This window comes from Saccopteryx leptura, chromosome 12 (genome assembly GCF_036850995.1).
Source record: "Saccopteryx leptura isolate mSacLep1 chromosome 12, mSacLep1_pri_phased_curated, whole genome shotgun sequence".
Taxonomy (NCBI): domain Eukaryota; kingdom Metazoa; phylum Chordata; class Mammalia; order Chiroptera; family Emballonuridae; genus Saccopteryx; species Saccopteryx leptura.
In genome coordinates, this window is record NC_089514.1 from 44,277,248 (window position 1) to 44,299,739 (window position 22,492).

The 22,492-nt window shown below is 38.3% G+C and overlaps 1 protein-coding gene across 1 annotated transcript in view; it reads left to right on the forward strand.

Annotated features, from left to right (window-relative positions):
- The window catches only part of FBXL13 (F-box and leucine rich repeat protein 13), a 273,369-nt gene that overhangs the window by 23,843 nt on the left and 227,034 nt on the right, over positions 1-22,492 (forward strand). The gene's annotated exons all lie outside the window — the stretch shown is intronic.

Here is a 22,492-nt window from a genome sequence, read left to right on the forward strand (position 1 = left end):
GGTCAAGGCTGAATATATAATTTCTTGATTCAAGAGTTAACTGAGCAAGAAAAGGAATTGCCTAGCAGAAGAAAAATTGTTATAATATGCTAAAATCCCACAATCATCATATGAAATTAATGATTTACATTTATATTTTTTTCATTCTGGAATGCAAAGTTTTTAAATTAAAGTATAGTTGACATACAATATTATATTAATTTCAGATGTACAACATAATGATTTGACATTTGTTTACCTTACAAAGTGATCACCATGAAAAGTCCAGTATCCATCTGTCACCGTACAAAGTTATTGTGATATTATTGATTGTATTCCCTCTGCTATACTTTATAACCCTGTGACTTATTTATGTTCTAACTATAAGCTTGTACCTCTTAGCCCTAGCCAGTTTTTTCAGCAGAGCATCGGCCCAGCATGTGGAAGTTCTGGGTTCGATCCCAGTCAAGGCACACAGGATAAGTGACCATCTGCTTCTTTACCCACCCCTTCTCTCTCTCTCTTCCTCTCCTGCAGCCAAGGCTCAAATGAGAAAATTGGCCCTGGGCACTGAGGATGGATCCTCAGGCACTGAAATAGCTTGATTGCCTAGCAACAGAGCAGCAGCCCCAGATGGGCACAGCATCAGCCCCAGATGGGGCTTGCTGGGTAGATCCCAGTTGGGGAGCATGTGGGAGTCTGTCTCTCCACTTCCCTGCCTCTGTCTCACTTGATAAGAAAACAAAAAAAAAAATTAAAAAAAGAACAGAAATACCCTTGTACTTCTTAGTCCTCTTCACCTTTTTGTCTATATCCCCACCCTCTGGCAATAACCAATTTTTTTGTTTCTGCGAGTCTGTGTTGTTTATTTGTTTAGTTTTTTTAGATACCACATATAAGTAAAATGATGCAGTATTTATCTTTCTCTGACTTACTGCACTTAGTATAATATCCTCTAGGTCCATCCATGTTGTCAATGTAAATGGCAAGATTTCATTCTTTTTCATGGCTGAGTAATATTCCAGTGTGTTGCTTCCATATCATGCTTATTGTAAATTATGCTGCAGTGAACAGAGAGGTGCATATATCTTTTCGAATTAGTGTTTTATTTTCTTCAGATAACATCCAGAAGTGGAATTTCTGGGTCCTTCTTTGTAGAGACAAGAGTGTTATAGCCTTTATTTCAAAGTCTATTTTGTTTGCTATAAGTATTGCTATCCCAGCTTTAAAAAATTTTTTATTTTCATGAAATATCTTTTTCTATCCCTTTACTTTTAGTCTGTGTGTATCTTTTTATCTGAAGTGAATCTCATATAGGCAGCATATGTAAAAGCCTTGTTTTTAAATCCATTCAAGTCACCCTGTTTCTTTTGAATGGAGCACTTGGTTCATTTACAGTTAAAGTAATTATTGATAAGTATGTATTTATTAAAATTTTTAATTGTTTTCATACTAGATTTATAAGTGGTTGTCTACTACCTTTACTATATGTTTGCTTTTACTAGTGAGATTTTTTTCTTTCATATATTTTATTTCTCATTTAGGCCTTTCCACTTACTAAATTCCCTTTAACATTTCTTGTAATGCCAGTTTGGTGGTAATGAACAATTTACATTTATTTTTCATTTGAGTCTTACCAGGTTTCCAGTATTATACTAGGTACCTCAAATATTATAGAATTAAACATTTTTCTACAGGTTTTATTTAAATATATTCATTTTCTCATATAATATATGCACCATGTTTTACAAAGTTAAAAATTAATGGGTCAGATTACTACTCACGTTAAAGATCCATAAATTCTGTAAGTTAGCTTTCATGATTTCTAATTTCATTTCTTTATCTTTTTATTTATTACAAAATTTCCCCAGTTCTCATAAACCTGGGATACAAATAGAACAGTATTCATAGTAACATTCCAAATTTCACTTCCTCTAGCTTGTCTTCATAATATAGGAGATTGGTTTCTCTTTAAAATTCCAACCAGTTATTTCTGGGAATCCCAACACTATCTCACATGAATTCAGCAATTCCTCAGTAGTGTCTCTGTCCCAAACCTCTGAAGCCATCTGAAGGTGGAGCCTGAGCTTGGCTGCTCTAGACTTTCCAAGAACTCCAATGTCTAACTGAGCCAGGCTTCTGCAACCACAAATCCGTAAGATACCAAAACAGTGCTCTGTTCTCTGGACTCTTTGCTCTACTCAAACCATACCTAGAGATCATGCTGATAAAAACACTTTTCTAAAGACTTCTAAGTCAAACTCGTACTTAATAACTAAAACCAAATTTGTTTACCTGCCAAAGTAGTACCAAGAACTTAGAACTTTCAATTGATTTTGCTACCAGCTTTGAAATGAAGTGCTTCTAGATAAAATGTTAATTTGAGGGGTTGGATTTTAAAATTTGTCACAATGTAAGACTTTTCTAATCTTTTTATTACATTATTTCAAATTTTTAAAATTTGAGGTCGCATGACATGGCACTGTGCTGTGTGGCGCTGCAGAAGGAGGACATGCTTTCCCTACCTGAGTTGCACAGACGGTGCCCGGTGCCTCAGGGAGCAGTTCTTTTGGGTTTTGTCTGCAGCATCTTCTTCCTTAAGGCTCAGAGCCCCACTCCATGTGGCTAAGACTGATGACATGTGGCCCTCCCCCATACTAGTCATTCTTCCAGAGGACAGAAGAAACCCCTTCCTCTTGTCAAAACAAATTCAAAACAAAAATATCTAAGTTGACTACTAGAACTTTTTCTTTAAAAATTTATTAGAGGTGCTCAGATAACTGAATTCATTAGATTTAGGTTGGGACCATCCTTTCCTTGCTCCTAATAGTCATTAAATGTTGAAAAAGTCAGAAAAGGACAATGAAGAAAAAAGGCAGGAAATTCCTTACATAAACTGAGTTGTCAATGCAAATATGTGACCCTTGTTTAGATCCTATTTTGAACATAAAAATATAGCACATTTGGGGGGAACCATTCCAGAGATTGGGATATGGAGTGGATATTAGATGATATTAAACAATTACTATTAATCATCTAAGGTGGGATCATGTAATTGTAGTTGTGAAGAAAATGTGCATAGAAACAGATACTAAATGCCTCTAGAGATGAAATGTCATGATCTATATTTTTTTATATACTTCAAAATAGAGGAAGTAAGTATGGGAAAATGTTGACAATATTAAATGTAGACTATAGGTACCAGGTGTTCATTCTACTTCTCTGTAAGTTTTAAAATTTAAAAATAAAGTACTTTTTTAAATTTAAATTTTAATTTTTTGTATTTTTTTGAAGTTAGAAGCAGGGAGGCAGTCAGACTGACTCCTGCATGCACCTGACCTGGATCCACCCAGCATGCCCACCAGGGGGCGATGCTCTGCCCATCTGGGACATTGTTCCATTGGGGCTGGAGCCATTCTAGCACCTGAGGCAGAGGCCATGGAGCCATCCTCAGGGCCTGTGCCAACTTTGCTCCAGTGGAGCCTTGGCTGTGGGAGGGGAAGAGAGAAATAGAGAGATAGGAAAGGGGAAAGCAGATGAGTGTTTCTCCTGTGTGCCCTGACTGGGAATAGAACCGGAACTTCCACATGCCAGGTTGACGCTCTACCGCTGATCCAACTGGCCAGGGCAAAAATAAAGTATTTTTAAAGAATAAGTTGTATCCTGGCCAGATAGCTCGGTTGGTTAGAATATTGTCCTGAAGTGCAAAGGTTGCTAGTTTGATTCTTGGTCGGGGCACATACAGGAACAGATTAATGTTCCTGTCTCTCTCTCTCCCTCCCTTTGTCTTTCATAACAATCAATAAATTAAAAAAAAATTTTTTTAATTTTTCTTAAAAAAAGACTAAGTTGTAATTATGTTATGTCTAGTATCTTTTAAAAAAGAAATAATGTTCTTTTCACTTTTTTTTCTTCCAGCTATAAAAAAATGTTTCCTTGAAAGTTGGGTGTTAGGTTGGATATATTCTCACTGAATCTAATTGTATCCTGTTGGAACTCAGCTTAATACAGAGAGTTTTCACATTTTTCTGTCCCCAGTGTACAAGTATACCCTTAGTAGTAATGGTGATTCATCATAGTGGTAATGCCTAGAGAGGGTGGGAGAGAGGGACCCTTAAGGAAAGTGGGGAGTAGCATGGGTAGTTAAAAGTTTCATAGGTGACTCTAACCAACCTTTGGAGAAGGGACCATGTGCTTAAAAAAAGAAAGAAAAATGTCAAATTGTAAATGTTGAAAAAATTATTTTACAACTAATTTACTACTTCAACATTGACACTCTATCATTATAAACCATCTCCCGTGGCAGAATTTTCTCTTTAATTTCCAGACTCAAAAGTAATCTTACAATATAGTTGGACTCTCAGAAATCATACGAAGCTGCACCTCTCTCTGTTGCTCCCTCTCTTCTGTTATAAACAGTAGGTGCCTGTGTGCTGCCACCCTTGTAGGAAATGGGCGTGAGTGGTTTGTGAGGGCCTGGAGCCAGGCTTGCACTCTGAGGTTCCTCTAGACCAGGGGTCTCAAACTCAACTCAGCATGTGGGCCGCAGAGCAAGATCACAGCCATTCGGCGGGCCGCACTAGGTCTACAAAAGGCAACTGTTATGCAACACTTTTCTCACTGCAGTTGAAAACAAACAAAAATCAGTACAACAAGCACAATCGTACATGCAGTTTACTCAGTGTCACAAAACGACCAGAAACTGTAGTTTGCATCACAACTGCTGTTAACTAAGCTAATATCTAGCTAGGATGCTAGAGAAATAAAAAATACAAGTAGGCCCCTAGGCTTACTTAATTTTATCCAAAATATTTTGAACTTCGTGGATTAGTCTGCGGGCCGCACAAAATTGTTCGGCGGGCCGCATGCGGCCCGTGGGCCGCGAGTTTGAGACCCCTGCTCTAGACAAACACCGAGGTGCATTTTTATCCAGCAACTTTCCCACAAAGTTGTTCGAATCCTTTAACCTCCATTTAGAGTGGCCAAATGGCAAAGAATTGACCTGCATCATGACAGTTGTCTAATTCAATCAGTTGGCATATTTGTGGAGCTCCTACTTTATGCAGTGCACTGCCAGCTGGAAGAAGAAGGTCAGAGAATACTTTCCAGTCACAAGCAGTTAACCAATATAGTACAGCGGCTATGAAGAGTAGAAAGCATGTTGCTGGAGGTCAGGGGTAAAACATTGAGCACTAAGAGTAAAACCATGCTACCCAGTGTAGCGGCATGTGACTGATGGTTAGACTAGCCAGTCACACTGCTGAGCTGCCCCAGAGCTGACACGTGTCCAGACCCACATTGGGAATGGGGCATCACTGGCCTGGTGCTCTTGCTGAGGCCAGTCCCTTTTATATGCTCTCTTAGAACTGCGCTTCTCTGGGAAGAAAATAAGAGGATGGTAACAGTGAGAAAAGAATCATAATTATTTTAATTAGTGTTTTGTTTTTGTTTTTAACTGGGAGAACAATATATGTGAAATTATAAAACAAGAATTTAGGGAAAGAACTACTAAAAGAAGGAAATATTACAATAACAAACTCAAAATAGACTAGAAACAATATTTTTATGTAGATTTAGAGTTGATCAAGATTAGAAAAGTCAAGTTTAGTATATGTGCTGCCGAAGTGAGCACTAGCAAAGTCAAGTTTAAATGTTACTGGCTTAATTATAATTTTTCTTTTCAAAGTCAATATTACCATAATGTTTTGAACTATTCATTTGATTGTGTTATATATTCATATATTATGAACTATGCCATTTATTGTGTGTGTGTGTATGTGTGTGTGTGTGTGTGTGTGTGTCTTCTAAAGAGAAGTTTGGGTTTAAGAAATTGAGAGACCAACAGCAGAGCTGAAAAATAATAATGTAGATGAAATTGTCATGGCCTCTGCCACCTCCTTCCTTTATTGGTTTTGTATTCTTACTCTACTCACTTGGATTCCCCCCAATCTCACCACCCAAAATCAGAATTTAGTAGAATTTAGTAAAGGATAACTTCAGTGATTTACATTCTTCCTCACCATAAGAATAATTTTCATATAATTCCATCACAAGTGAGATTTCCAAATGTCATTGAACATGAAGTAGACTATTAGGGGCCCAAGGGTTTCTGTTGTATGCCTGAAATAAATCCATGATTAACATGTGTTCACTGTATCTATTAACAAAATTTATAGCAATGTACAAAGAGGTGTAAAATGGTTGTCTTAGAAAAGTAGAATTCAGAATTCTGGGCAGTTGGAATAGATTTGAATCAAATATCTTTATACCAATTAGATGTGACCATGTGTTTGTGTATTTATTTATTTATTTTCTTTTTTTTTTATCAGTTTTACTAGGGTGACATCAATAAATCAGGGTACATATGTTCAAAGAAAACATGTCCAGGTTATCTTGTCGATCAATTATGTTGCATACCCATCACCCAAAGTCAGATTGTCCTCCGTCACCTTCTATCTAGTTTTCTTTGTGGCCCGGCCCCCCCCCCCACCCCCCCCCCCCCCCCCCCCAACCACCACAATCTTATCAATGTCTCTTAGCCTCGTTTTTATGTCCCACCTACATATGGAATAATGCAATTCTTGTTTTTTTTCTGATTTACTTATTTCACTCCATATAATGTTATCAAGATTCCACCATTTTGTTGTAAATGATTCAATGTCATCATTTCTTATGGCTGAGTAGTATTCCGTAGTGTATATGTGACACATCTTCTTTATCCAATCTTCTATTGAAGGGCTTTTTGGTTGTTTCCATGTCTTGGCCACTGTGAACAATGCTGCAATGAACATGGGGCTGCATATGTCTTTACGTATCAATGTTTCTGAGTTTTGGGGGTATATACCCAGTAGAGGGATTGCTGGGTCATAAGGTAGATCTATTTTCAGTTTTTTGAGGAACCACCATACTTTCTTCCATAATGGTTGTACTACTTTACATTCCCACCAACAGTGAATGAGGGTTCCTTTTTCTCCACAGCCTCTCCAACATTTGCTATTACCTGTCTTGTTGATAATAGCTAATCTAATAGCTGTGAGGTGGTATCTCATTGCAGTTTTGATTTGCATTTCTCTAATAACTAATGAAGATAAGCATCTTTTCATATATCTGTTGGCCATTTGTATTTCTTCTTGGGAGACGTGTCTGTTCATGTCCTCTTCCCATTTTTTTATGGGATTGTTTGTTTGTTTGTTGTTGAGTTTTATGAGTTCTTTGTATATTTTGGACATTAGGCCCTTATCTGATCTGTTGTTTGAAAATATAATTTCCCATTTAGTTGGCTGTCTGTTTATTTTGTTGTCAGTTTCTCTTGCTGAGCAAAAACTTCTTAGTCTGATGTAGCCCCATTCATTAATTTTTGCCTTCACTTCCCTTGCCTTTGGAGTCAAATTCATAAAATGCTCTTTAAAACCAAGGTCCATGAGTTTAGAACCTATGTCTTCTTCTATGTGCTTTATTGTTTCTGGTCTTATATTTAGGTCTTTGATCCATTTTGAATTAATTTTAGTACAAGGGGACAAACTGTAGTCCAGTTTTATTCTTTTGCATGTGGCTTTCCAGTTTTCCCAGCACAATTTGTTGAAGAGGCTTTCTTTTCTCCATTGTGTGTTGTTGGCCCCTTTATCGAAAATTATCTGACCATATATATGTGGTTTTATTTCTGGACTTTCTATTCTGTTCCATTGGTCTGAGTGTCTATTTTTCTGCCAATACCATTCTGTTTTGATTGTTGTGGCCCTATAATATAGTTTCAAATCAGGTATTGTAATGCCCCAGCTTCATTCTTTTTCTTTAGGATTGCTTTGGCTATTCGGGGTTTTTTCCATACTTTTTTTTTTTTTTTTACAGGGACAGAGAGAGAGTCAGATAGAAGGATACATAGGGACAGACAGACAGGAACAGAGAGAGATGAGAAGCATCAATCATCAGTTTTTCGTTGTGACACCATAGTTGTTCATTGATTGCTTTCTCATATGTGCCATGACCGTGGGCCTTCAGCAGACTGAGTAACCCCCGCTCGAGCCAGTGACGTTTGGTCCATGCTAGTGAGCTTTTTGCTCAAGCCAGATGAGCCCGCGCTCAAGCTGGCAACCCCAGGGTCTTGAACCTGGGTCCTTCCGCATCCCAGTCTGACACTCTATCCACTGCGCCACTGCCTAGTCAGGCTATTTGGGGTTTTTTATAGTTTCATATAAATCTGGTGATATTTTGTTCCATTTCTTTAAAAAATGTAATTGGAATTTTGATGGGAATTGCATTAAATTTGTATATTGCTTTGGGTAATATGGCCATCTTGATTATATTTATTCTTCCTATCCAAGAACAAGGAATATTCTTCCATCTCATTGTATCTTTTTCGATTTCCCTTAACAATGCTTTGTAGTTTGTTTTTTTTTTTTTTTTTTGCATTTTTCTGAAGCTGGAAACGGGGAGAGACAGACAGACTCCCGCATGCGCCTGACTGGGATCCACCCAGCACGCCCACCAGGGGCGACGCTCTGCCCGCCAGGGGGCGATGCTCTGCCCCTCCGGGGCGTCGCTCTGCCGCGTCCAGAGCCACTCTAGCGCCTGGGGCAGAGGCCAAGGAGCCATCCCCAGCGCCCGGGCCATCTTTGCTCCAATGGAGCCTTGGCTGCGGGAGGAGAAGAGAGAGAGACAGAGAGGAAGGAGGGGGTGGGGGGTGGAGAAGCAAATGGGCGCTTCTCCTATGTGCCCTGGCTGGGAATCGAACCCGGGTCCCCCTGCACGCCAGGCCGACGCTCTACCGCTGAGCCAACCGGCCAGGGCTGTAGTTTTTATTATATAGGTCCTTTACATTCTTTGTTATGTTTATTCCTAGGTATTTTATTTTTTGTTGTTGTAATCGTGAAGGGGATTATTCTTTTGAGTTCATTCTCAAGTGTTTCATTGTTGGCATATAGAAAGGCTATGGACTTTTGTATGTTAATTTTGTATCCTGCGACCGTACTGTACTGGCTTATTGTTTCTAGTAGTCTTTTTGTAGATTCTTTGGGGTTTTCGATGTATAGGATCATGACATCTGCAAAAAGTGATACCTTTACTTCTTCTTTTCTGATATGGATGCCTTTTATTTCTTTGTCTTGTCTGATTGCTCTGGCTAGAACCTCTACTACCACATTAAATAAGAGTGGAGAGAGTAGACAACCCTGTCTTGTTCCAGATTTAAGGGGGAAAGCCTTCAGTTTTGTGCCATTTAATATGATGTTAGCTGATGGTTTATCATATATGGCCTTTATCATGTTGAGATATTTTTCTTCTATACCCATTTTGTTGAGAGTCAAATAAAATTGTGCTGTATTTTATCGAATGCCTTTTCTGCATCTATTGATAAGATCATGTGGTTTTTGTTCTTTGTTTTGTTGATATGGTGTATTTACGTTAACCGTTTTGCGTATGTTGAACCATCCTTGAGATTCTGGGATGAATCCCACTTGATCATGATGTATATTTTTTTTAATATGTTATTGTATTCAATTTGCCAGTATTTTGTTTAGTATTTTAGCATCTGTATTCATTAGAGATATTGGTCTGTAGTTTCCTTTTTTTGTGCTGTCCTTGCCCGGTTTCGGTATGAGGGTTATGTTGGCCTCATAAAAATGTGTTTGGAAGTATTGCTTCTTTTTCAATTTTTTTGGAAGACTTTGAGTAGAATAGGAACCAAGTCTTCTTTGAATGTTTGATAGAATTCACTAGTATAACCGTCTGGGCCTGGACTTTTATTTTTGGGGAGGTTTTTAATAGTTTTTTCTATTTCTTCCCTACTAATTGGTCTGTTTAGGCTTTCTGCTTCTTCTTGACTCAGTCTAGGAAGGTTGTATTGTTCTAGGAATTTATCTATTTCTTCTAGATTGTTGAATTTAGTGGCATAAAGTTTTTCATAGTATTCTACAATAATTCTTTGTATATTTATGATATCCGTAGTGATTTCTCCTCTTTCATTTTGGATTTTGTTTATATGAGTTCTTTCTCTTTTTTCCTTGGTAAGTCTTGCCAAGGGTTTTTCAATTTTGTTGATCTTTTCAAAAAATCAGCTCCTTGTTCTATTAATTTTTTCTATAGTTTTTCTGTTCTCTATTTCATTTATTTCTGCTCTGATTTTTATTATCTCCTTTCTTCGGCTGGTTTTGGGTTGTCTTTGTTCTTCTTTTTCTAGTTCCTTAAGGTGTGAAGTTAAGTGGTTCACTTGGGCACTATCTTGTTTGTTCATAAAGGCCTGAAGTGATATGAACTTCCCTCTTATCACTGCTTTTGCTGATGTTATTTTTATGGCCTAACATATGGTCAATTCTTGAGAATGTTTCATGTACACTAGAGAAAAATGTATACTCTGTCGCTTTGGGATGAAGTGTCCTATAGATGCCTACCATATCCAGGTTCTCTAGTGTTTTGTTTAAGGCCACTATATCTTTATTGATTTTCTGTATGGATGACCGATCTAGAGTCGTCAGCGGTGTATTGAGGTCTCCAAGTATGATTGAATTTTTGTCAGTTTTTGTTTTTAGGTCAATAAGTAGCTGTCTTATATATTTTGGTGCTCCTTGGTTTGGTGCATATATATTAAGGATTGTTATGTCTTCTTGATTCAGCATCCCCTTAATCATTATGAAATGACCATTTTTGTCTCTGAGTACTTTTGCTGTCTTGTAGTCAGTTTCTGCTTCTTCTTGACGCAGTCTAGGAAGGTTGTATTGTTCTAGGAATTTATCCATTTCTTCTAGGTTGTTGAATTTAGTGGCATAAAGTTTTTCATAGTATTCTACAATAATTCTTTGTATATTTATGATATCTGTGGGGATTTCTCCTCTTTCATTTTGGATTTTGTTTATATGAGTTCTTTCTCTTTTTTTCTTGGTAAGTCTTGCCATGGGTTCATCAATTTTGTTGATCTTTTCAAAGAAACAGCTCCTTGTTCTATTAATTTTTTCTATAGTTTTTCTGTTCTCTATTTCATTTATTTCTGCTCTGATTTTTATTATCTCCTTTCTTTGGCTGGTTTTGGGTTGTTTTTGTTCTTTTTTTTCCAGTTTCCTAAGGTGTGAAGTTAAGTGGTTCACTTGGGTTCTTTCTTGTTTGTTCATATAGGCCTGAAGTGATATGAACTTCCCTCTTATCACTGCTTTTGCTGCATTCCATAGGTTCTGATATGTCATATTGTCATTTTCATTTGTCTGTATATATCTTTTGATCTCTGCGCTTATTTCTTCTTTGATTCATTCATTTTTTAAAAGTATGTTGTTTAGTTTCCACATTTTTGTGGGTTTTTCCCTCTTTTTTGCAGTTGAATTCTAGTTTCAAGGCTTTATGATCAGAAAATATGCTTGGTACAACTTCAATTTTTCTGAATTTGCTGATGTTATTTTTGTGGCCCAACATATGGTCAATTCTTGAGAATGATCCATGTACACTGGAGAAAATGTATACTCTGTCACTTTGGGATGAAATGTCCTATAGATGTCTATCATATCCAGGTGCTCTAGTGTTTTTTGTTTTTTGTTTTTTTTTTTTTTACTGTATTATCATGTATATTTCTTTTTTAATTTTTATTCATTTATTTATTTTTTTTTAAATAAATTTTTATTAATGTTAATGGGATGACATTAATAAATCAGGGTACATATATTCAAAGAAAACATGTCTAGGTTATCTTGTCATTAAATTATGTTGCATACCCCTCACCCATAGTCAGATTGTCCTCCGTCACCCTCTATTAGTTCTCTGTGCCCCTCCCCCTCCCCCTAACTCTCTCCCTCCCTACCTCCTATGTCCTCCCTCCCCCCACGCCTGGTAACCACCACACTCTTGTCCATGTCTCTTAGTCTCATTTTTATGTTCCACCAATGTATGGAATCATGTAGTTCTTGTTTTTTTCTGATTTACTTATTTCACTCCGTATAATGTTATCAAGATCCCACCATTTTGCTGTAAATGATCTGATGTCATCATTTCTTATGGCTGAGTAGTATTCCATAGTGTATATGTGCCACATCTTCTTTATCCAGTCTTCTATTGAAGGGCTTTTTGGTTGTTTCCATGTCTTGGCCACTGTGAACAGTGCTGCAATGAACATGGGGCTACATGTGTCTTTACGTATCAATGTTTCTGAGGTTTTGGGGTATATACCCAGTAGAGGGATTGCTGGGTCATAAGGTAGGTCTATTTGCAGTTTTTTGAGGAACCACCATACTTTCCTCCATAATGGTTGTACTACTTTACAGTCCCACCAACAGTGGATGAGAGTTCCCTTTTCTCCGCAGCCTCTCCAACATTTGCTATTTATTACCTGTCTTGTTGATAATAGCTAATCTAACAGGGGTGAGGTGGTATCTCATTGTAGTTTTGATTTGCATTTCTCTAATAACTAATGAAGCTGAGCATCTTTTCATATATCTGTTGACCATTTGTATTTCTTCCTGGGAGAAGTGTCTGTTCATGTCCTCTTCCCATTTTTTTTATTGGATTGTTTGTTTGTTTGTTTGTTGTTGAATTTTATGAGTTCTTTGTAAATTTTGGATATTAGGCCCTTATCTGAGCTGTTGTTTGAAAATATCATTTCCCATTTAGTTGGCTGTCTGTTTATTTTGATATCAGTTTCTCTTGCTGAGCAAAAACTTTTTAGTCTGATGTAGTCCCATTCATTTATTTTTGCCTTCACTTCTCTTGCCATTGGAGTCAAGTTCATAAAATGTTCTTTAAAACCCAGGTCTATGAGTTGAGTACCTATGTCTTCTTCTATGTACTATTGTTTCAGGTCTTATATTTAGGTCTTTGATCCATTTTGAATTAATTTTAGTACACGGGGACAGGCTGTAGTCGAGTTTCATTCTTTTGCATGTGGCTTTCCAGTTTTCCCAACACCATTTGTTGAAGAGGCTTTCTTTTCTGCATTGTGTGTTGTTGCAGGTGCTCTAGTCTTTTGTTTAAGACCAGTATATCTTTATTGATTCTCTGTTTGAATGACCGATCTAGAGCCGTCAGTGGTTTATTGAGGTCTCCAAGTATCATTGTATTTTTGTCAGGTTTTGTCTTAAGGTCAATAAGTAGCTGTCTTATATATTTTGGTGCTCCTTGGTTTGGTGCATATATATTAATAATTGTTATGTCTTCTTGATTCTGCAGCCCTTGATCATTATGAATGATCATTTTTGTCTCTGAGTACTTTTGCTGTCTTTTTGTCAGCACTATCAGATATGAGTATTGCTACGGCACTTTTTTTTTGGATGTTATTTGCTTGGAGTATTGTTTTCCAGGTTTTCACTTTGAATTTGTTTTTATCCTTGTTGCTTAGATTAGTTTCTTGTAGGCAGCATACAGTTGGATTTTCTTTTTTAATCCACTCTGCTACTCTGTGCCTTTTTATTGGTGAGTTTAATCTGTTTACATTTAGTGTAATTATTGATACTTGTGGGTTCCTTATTGCCATTATATACATTGCTTTCTGTCAGTTTTGTGTCTTGTTTGATTCTTCTCTTTTGTTTTTCTATCCTTTGTTTTTGTTTGTTTATGTTCCATACTTCTTTCCTCTGTTGCTATCTTTTTTAAATCATGTGCTTCTGTGGTGGTTTTTTCAAGGGTGGTTACCATTAAGTAATGAAAAGTGTTCTTACCCTGTTCATTGTAATGCACTATCTTGTGAGTACTTCTGTACTCCATCGTCCTTTGCTACTGTTAATTTCTGTTCTCTCCTCTTTTTTTTGTTTGTTTTTGCTGTCACAGTTTAAATTTGGTTTTATGGTTTTCTTGGTGGAGCTTTTACTTTTGGTTTTGTTTTGTTTTGTTCTTTGTATCTGGTTGGAAAATCCCCTTTAGTAATTCCTGGAGTGGGGGTTTTCTGATGATAAATTTCCTCATCTTTTCTGTATCTGTGAATGTTTTTATTTCTCCTTCGTATTTGAAGGATAGCTTTGATGGGTGTAGTATTCTTGGCTGAAAGTTTCTCTCTTTCAGGACTTTAAATATTGGGGTCCACTCTCTTCTAGCTTGTAGAGTTTCTGTTGAGAAATCCGATGATAATCTAATTGGCCTTCCTTTATATGTTATATTCTTCTTTTCCCTGGCTGCCTTGAGAATTTTTTCTTTGTCGTTGGTTTGTGCCAATTTCATTATGATGTGCCTTGGAGTAGGTTTGTTGGGGTTAAGAAAACTCAGTGTTCTGTTTGCTTCTTGAATTTGAGGCTTTAGTTCTTTCCACAGGCTTGGGAAGTTCTCATCTATTATTTGTTTGAATATGTCCTCCATTCCATTTTCTCTCTCTTCTCCCTCTGATATAGCTGTTATTCTTATGTTATTCTTTTTGATGGAGTCAGACAATTCCTGTAGGGCTTTCTCATTTTTTTTAAATTTTTGAGTCTCTTTCTTCTTCTCTCTGTTTTGCTTCAAGTTGCTTGTCTTCTATTTCACTAATCCTACCTTCTATCTGGCCTGTTCTATTAGCTAAGCTTGTTACCTCGTTTTTCAGCTCGTGAATTGAGTTTTTCATCTCTGTTTGATTTGTTTTTATAGTTTCAATTTCCATGGTAATATATTCTTTGTGTTTGTTGAGTTGTTTTCTGAGCTCCCTAAATTGCCTTTCTGTGTTTTCTTGTATATCTCTGAATATTTTTAGGATTTCTATTTTAAATTCTGTGTCATTTAGCTCCAAGGTTTCCAATCTACTAAAATTTTTCCCCATAGATTTTTCTTCATCTATCTGTGCTACCTCTCTGTCTTTTGTATCCATGATATTTGATTTCCTTTTCCTTAATGGCATCTGAGGGTAGTTTTGTTTATAGTACTAATGAGAATTAATAAAGAATAAAAAGTTTAAAAAAATTAAAAAATTTAAAAAATTATTATTTTCCTTTTTTTCCTACTCCTCTCCTCTCCCTTCCTTCTTGAGAAAATCTTGTGGTGAACTGTGAATTATATTGTGCTAAATAGAACAAAAACTACCTATAATGGAGGGCCTGCATTGGGGAGAAGTGATAAAGGGGCAAAAAAAGGGGGTATGGACCCACAAAATGCAAAAAAGGAAAAAATTTGGGTCAAGAATAAAATGATTTGCTTTTAGGTGATGGTTAACTAAGAGATATAATGAGAGGAATAAGAGGGAAACAGGAAAAATGGAAAAAAAATTAAAAATTACTATTTTATTTAGTGGAGCAAAAACTAGATAAAATGGAGAGCCAGGGTTGGGAGCACTGCTAGTGAGTTAAAAAAGCGAAGTAAAAAACCCCCAAAGTGCCAGAAAGAAACATTTGAGTCCCAAATAAAATAATTTTTTTGTGATTGAGGATTGAATGAGAGGAAATGTAAAGGAGAAAAGAAGAAACTAATATAGAGGGAGAAAAAAAGAAAGAGGAAAACACAAAAAGAAGAAAAAAGAAAAAAGAACAACAGGAGAGAAAGTGAGAGTTAAGGGTTTTGGAGTGCAACCCTCATAGAGAGAAAGGAAGAGGACAGGAAAGATAATGGGAGATGTAACACTTCTGGGTAGTGTAGTTCAAGGACAGGAGAGAGTAAGACTGACAGAGAGTTAAATGACCAAATTGGAAAAGGAAGAAAATAATCAAGACAAGAAGATAAGAGAAACAAACAAACATAATAAAATGGGATAGGTTATAAAGTCTGTGGATTATTCTTGATTTTGAGAGGTTAGCTTCTTGCTCTTTCTTTTCTCTCTCTCTTCCTGGTCAGTGACTCTGTACCCCGGGTTCTGCCCCTGTGGCATGTTTAGGTAGAGGTTTGCAGTTGATAAGTCTCTATGGCGATGTCATATATTGGGCTTCAGTCTCGTTGGCAGTCGAGGCTCATTAGCATTTGCAGGCTCCGACGATGAGAGAGTCCATTTTCCCGGAGCCTCTCTCCTAGTCTTTCCTTCCTGAATTAGCAGCCTGATGATCCAGCTATGGGGTGGGTTGCTGCTGCCTCTGCCTAGAGCAGCGGTTCTCAACCTGTGGGTTGTGACCCCGGTGGGGTTGCCTAAAGCCATCGGAAAATACATAATGCATATCAGGTATTTACATTCCGAATCATAACTGTAGCAAAATTAGTTATGAAGTAGCCACCAAAATTATTTTTTGGTTTGGGGTCACTGCAACATGAGGAACTGTATTGCGGGGTCATGGCATTAGAAAGGTTGAGAACCACTGGCCAAAGGTTGAGAGAGTAAGAGGCTCAAAGAGCTGGGAAATCCCCACTTTATTCCCACTCAGCGCAGGGCTCTGGGTAAGGCTAAATCAGTCAGAGTTGCTAGCATAATCAGGCAGGCTGGGAGCCACTTGTTTTCAAGGTGCCTTTCTATGTGCCTCTGGGCACATCCCGAATGCCTCAGCACTCTAAGGGACCCCTTTCCCCAGGTTTCTGGCACTTTGTAACTTGTTTTGGCTGGGTAGAAGATGCCCTAGTCACTGTTTGCAAAGCAGGAGGACTTACAAGCTGCCAAATTCCTCTTTTTAACATATAGCCCTGAGTATGCAAGCTCTGCCAATCAGAGGTTGCCCCTAACCCTATGTGCATAGCATAACAAGAGGTACTAAAAAATATCTCCCCTCTTGTCTTAGATTGCTGACCTGAGAGAGATCTTGTCAGTTAGGGTCGCATAGGTCAGTTGGGAGGCAAGCAGTCTGTGGGTTAAGCTAATCCTTCATGGGTCTGTTAGCTTGTATGGCTGGGTGAGGTGCCCCACCCGCCTGGAGAAGTTCAAGTGTAGGGAATCTCACTTTCGCGCGCCGCTCTTCAGGGTGCAGGGTCAGTGACACTGAGACTCTGGTCACAGCCCACGTAAAGGCCTCTGACTCTGCCCCTCTGTCTGGGAACACAGGCACCCACTCCTGGGGGAATCTCTTGCCCACTATCCATGCAGCCGACCAGGATATCGGGCCGGCTGCCTCTCGCCCTGGGTGATGTGCCCTGCCCGCCGGGAGAAGTTCCAGTGTTGGGAATTTCGCTCCCGCTCACTCCCTGCCCACTGCTTTTTCAGGGTGCAGGGGCGACCCTGAGACTCCAGATTTGACCCACATAAAGGCCTCTGACTCTTCCCCTCTGTCTGGGAATACGGGCGCCCACTCCCAGGGGAATCTCTCACCCACTATCCGCGTTCTTCGACCAGGAGATCAGGCTGGCTGCCTCTCACTCCGGGTGAGGTGCCCTGCCCGCACGGAAAAGTTCGAGCGTAAGGAATTTCGCTCCCGCTCACTCCTCGCGTGCCGCTTTTCAGGGTGCAGGGGTGACCCTGAGACTCCGGTTTCGGCCCACACAAAGGTGTCTGACTCTAACCCTCTGTCCAGTTACACAGGCGCCCACTCCTGGGGCTCTAGAAGGAATCTTTCGCATACTATCTGCTGGCGCCGACCAGGAGATTGGGGCAGATGGCTGCCCCCCTTGTTTTTCTTTGTCTGGATTTGGCGCGAGCATTAGCTTGTATTGACTGGGTTGCCACAAACACAGTTTTTCCTTGGCTTGGATGTCCGTGCCACAGCCTGGTTCGGACGTTTGTGCCGCAGCCTGGTACTATTCACACCCTATGCCCGCCTCAGTTCCTATACTCTCAGTTCCCAGTGTAAGCAGCCCTTATTTAGGTTAGTGAGGAAGGTGGAGTGTTTCTTCCTCTGTCTTATTTCCTTCGGGGTTGATTATATATTTAGTCAATTTTTCGCTCGATCATACCTTTGCGTTTAGTGTGGAACTGCTGGAGGCTCCAAGGATAGATTTTTCTGTCTCTGGTTGAAGATCTTGTTGAATTTTTTGGGAGATTTATCGGTATTGCTCCTTATGGTGAAATTTCTCTGACATCACTTGTTTGTGTATTTATATGGTAAAGAGGGTGCCAAAAATGTAAGAGAAAACATAAACCATTAGCTTTTTACAGTAGCCATGTGTATATATTAAATGTGTTAATATATTAAAGAATGGATAGGAGGTACAGACAATTTCAGTAATCCTTAGCTGTTCTCACATATTAATATGTATTATTGTGGATAGTTGCAAGGGATAAATTTGCATCTTTTTCAGCATATTTCTCAGTTTAGATTTTTACTTTTACGTGGTTTCCTATTTTTGCTTAATAATTGAGGCATTTCTGTATGCTTTTTTTAAAATTAAAGAAAATTTATTTTGAGAGACATAGAAGAAGAAGGAAGAGAGAGAGAGAGAGAGAGAGAGAGAGAGAGAGAGAAGCATCAACTCATTGTTCCACTTAGTTGTGCATTGATTACTTCTCCTATGTGTCTTGACTGGGGATTGAACCTGTGACCTCAGGGTCAAGCTGCAATCTCAGGATAGGGTTGGTGACCCCATGCTCAAGCTGGTAACCCCATGCTGGAGCTGGGGTCCCTGAGCTTGAGCTGGTAACTTTGATATTGAGTCGGTGACCTTGGGATTGAGCTGACGACCCTGAGCTCAAGCCAGTGACCTTGGGTTTTGAAATGGTGACTTCAGTGTTCCAGGTTGACACTCTTTCCACTGTGCCACCACCAGTCAGGCCCTCTGTATGATTTTTTTTTTAAAGAAAAATCTCATTGTATACTCTTAAGAAGGCAAAATAATTCAATTTAATAGTGACATAGTGACCAGCAGACCCAGATCTCTATAATCCTTTCAATATAGCTGATAATAATAATGCTATAGTACTTACCTTAAAATGCTTTAAAGTAAATACAATATAATAAAATGTTCAAAGTGATGAGCAACAACCGAGACTACTTTACCCAACAAGACTGTCATTGAAAATTGAAAGAGAAAAAGGGAGCTTCTCAGACAGGAAGAAGCTAAAGGAGTTTATTACCAACAAACTAGTATTACAAGAAATATTAGCCTAACCAGGTGATGCTGTAGTGGATAGAGCATTAGACTGGGACACAGAGGACCCGGTTTGAAATCCTGATGTCGCTGGCTTGAGCTTGGGATTATAGACACGACCCTGTGGTCGCTGGCTTGAGCCCAAAGGTTGCTGGCTGGAGCAAGGGGTCACTTGCTCTGCTATAGCCCTCTAGTCAAGGCACATATGAGAAAACAATCAATGAACAATTAAGGTGCTGCAACAAAGAATTGATGCTTCTCATCTCTCTCCCTTTCTGTCTGTCTCTATCTGTCCCTCTCTCTATCTCTCTGTCTCTGTAAAAAAAGAGAAATATTAAAGGGCCTGCTTTAAGAAGAAGGTAAAAGAGAAGAAGAAATGAAAAAGAGGAACATAGTTAAAAAATAAAATGGCAATATAGACGTATCTATCAATAATCACTTTAAATTTAAATGGTTTAAATGCTCCAATTCAAAGACATGGGTTAGCTGAGTGGATGGGAAACAAGATCCATGGATATGCTGTCTATAAGAGATCCACCTAAGAACAGGAGATACACACAAACTGGAAGTGAAAGGATGGAAAAAATATTTTATGCCGAAGGAAAGCTAAGGTAGCAATACTGTGTCTGACAGAATAGACTTTAAAGCCAGGGCTATGGTAAGAGTCAGGGAGGGACACTACATAATGATAAAAGGAGTGATCCAGTAGGAGGCTAGGACCCTTGTAAATGTTCATGCACCCAACATGGGAGCACCCAAATATGTAGAACAAATCTTGATGAACATAAAGGGAGAGATTGGCAGCAATATAGTCAGAGTAGGGGGTTTTAACACTCCTTTGGCATAATGGATAGTTTTTCCAGATAGAAAATCAATAAGAAAACAGCAGTCTTGGATGATATGCTGGATTGGATGGATTTGATTGATGTCTTCAGAGCATTTTACTCCAGGGAAGCAGAGTATACATTCTTTTCTAGTGTACATGAAACATTTTCTAGGATAGACCACATGTTAGGATACAAAACAAGTCTCAATAAATTTAAGAAGACTGAAATCATATCAAGCATCTTTTCTGACCATAATGGTAAGAAGCTGGAAATCAGTCATCAGGAAAAAAACTGAAAAACACACAGAGACATAGAGACTAAATAACATCTTACTGAACAATGAGTGGATTGACAATGAGATAAAGGGAGAAATCAAAAGATACCTTGAAACAAATCAAAATGAGAACTCAACAACCCGAAACCTATGGGACACAGTGTGGGCAGTCCTGAGAGAGAAGTTCATGTTATTTCAGGCCTATTTGAAGAAGCCAGAGGAGTCTCAACTGAACAATCTAACTTTACACTTAAAGGAACTTGAAAAAGATGAATAAAGTGAGCACAAGGAAGGAAATGATAAAGATCAGAGCAGAAATAAATAAAATAGAATCTAAAAAGATAACACAAGGGAATCAATGAAACCAAGAGCTGGTTCTTTAAAGGGATGGGCAGCATTGATGAACCTTTGATCAGATCTATCAGGAGAAAGAGAGAGAGGACCCAAATGAATAAAATCAGAAATGAAAGAGGTAAGGTAACAGCTGACACCAAGGAAATAATAATATTGTAAGAAAATATTACAAACAAATGTATGCCAACAAATTGGACAATCTGGATAAAATGGAAAATTCCTGGAAGCATTCAATCTTCCAAAATGGAATCAGGAAAAATTAGAGAATCTGAATAAATAGATTACAACTAGTGAAATAGAAGCAGTAATTACAAGGCTTCTAGCAAGCAAAAGTCCTGGACCAGATGGCTCCACAGGTGAATTTTACCAAATATTCAAAAAGGAACTGACACTTATTCTTCTCAAACTATTCCAAGGAGAAGGGAAAACTCCTAAGTTCAATTTGCAAGGCCAGCTTTGTCCTAATTCCAATGTCAGATAAAGACACTGCAAAGAAAGAAAATGATAGACTGATGTCCCTGATACACATAGATGCTAAAATCATCAGCAGAATGTTGGTAGACCAGATCAACAATACAGTGAAAGGATCAAGTGGAATTTAATCTGAAATGCAAGGTTGGTACAGTGTCTGTAGATCAATAGACATTGATTCACCACATAAACAAGGTGAAGGATAAAAGCCATTTGATCATGTCATTATGTGCAGAAAAAGCATTTGATAGAATCCAGCACCCATTTTTGATGAAGATTCTCAACAGGGTGGAAATGGAGGGAACATACCTCAATATAATAGAGGCCATATATGACAAACCCACAGACGGCATCATGCTCTATGAGCAAAATATGTAAGTGTTTCTTTTGCGATCAGGAATGGGACAAGGATACCTACTTTCACCATAGTATTCAACATAGTAATGGAGGTCCTGGCCATGGCAATCTGTCAAAAGGAAGCAATAAAAGCCATCCAAATTGGAAAGGAAGAGTAGAACTGTCATTATTTGCAGATGACATAATGCTATGTCTAGAGAACCCTTAAGATTCCACCAAAAAACTACTAGAAATGATATATGAGTTTAATAAAGTGGCAGAATACAAAATATTCAGAAATCAGTTGCATTATTATATAACAATAATTAACTGTTAGTAGGGGAAACTAAGTAAATAAGGTATTCACAATTGCTTCAAAAAGAATAAAATACCTAGGAATGAATTTGACTAGGGATGTAAAACACCTGTACTCAGAAAGTTGTAAGATACTGCGGGAAGAAGTTGAAGATGATGCAAAGGGGTGGAAAAGCATGTGCCAAATAGCAACGATGATCTAGAGAAAGAGAAACAGAGTTAGAGGAATCATACTGCCTGATGCCAAAGTATACTACAAAGCTATGGTAATCAAAACAGCATGGTACTGGAATAAAAACAGACATATGGATTGATGGAACAATAGAGAGCCCAGAAGTAAACCCACACCTTTATAGTCAATTAATATTTGATAAGGGAGGCAAAAACTTACAATGGGGTAAAGATAGTCTCTTCAATAAATGGTGTTGGGAATATTGAATGGCTATGTGCAAAAGGATGAGGCTGGGCCACTTTCTTATACAATGCACCGGAATGGACTCAAAATGGATTAAAGACTTAAATGTTAGACTCAAAACCATAAAATTTCTAAAGGTGAACATAGACAGTTGAGTCTTGGACATTTCTTGTAGTAATATCTTTTCTGATATGTCTCCTTGGGTGGGGAAAAATACAAAAAAAAAAAAAAAAAAAAAAAAGGAAAAGGAACCTGAATAGACACTTCTTTGAAGAGGACATGTAGATGGCCAACAGACATGAAAAGATGCTCAATGTCACTGATCATTATAGAAATGCAAATTGAAATCACAGTGAGATGTTACCTCATGCCTGTCATCAATAATCAACAGATAACAAGTGCTGGCAATGATGTGGGGAAGGGGGAGCCTTCATACACTGTTGGTTGAGTAACCTCAAATGATTAAGAATGGAATTGCCTTATGACCCAGTGATTCTGTTTCTGGTAGTATATCCCAGGAACCTGAAGCACTAATTCAGGGGAGTGTATGAACCCCTATGTTCATTATAGTGTTATTTGCGGTAACCCAGGATTTGGAGGTAGCTTGGGTATCCATTGGTGGATGGATGGATGGAAAAGCTGTGGTACATTTGCACAGTGGAATGCTATTCCTCTGTAAAGAACAGAGATGTCTTGCCCTTTGTTCAGCATGAATGGACCTGGAAA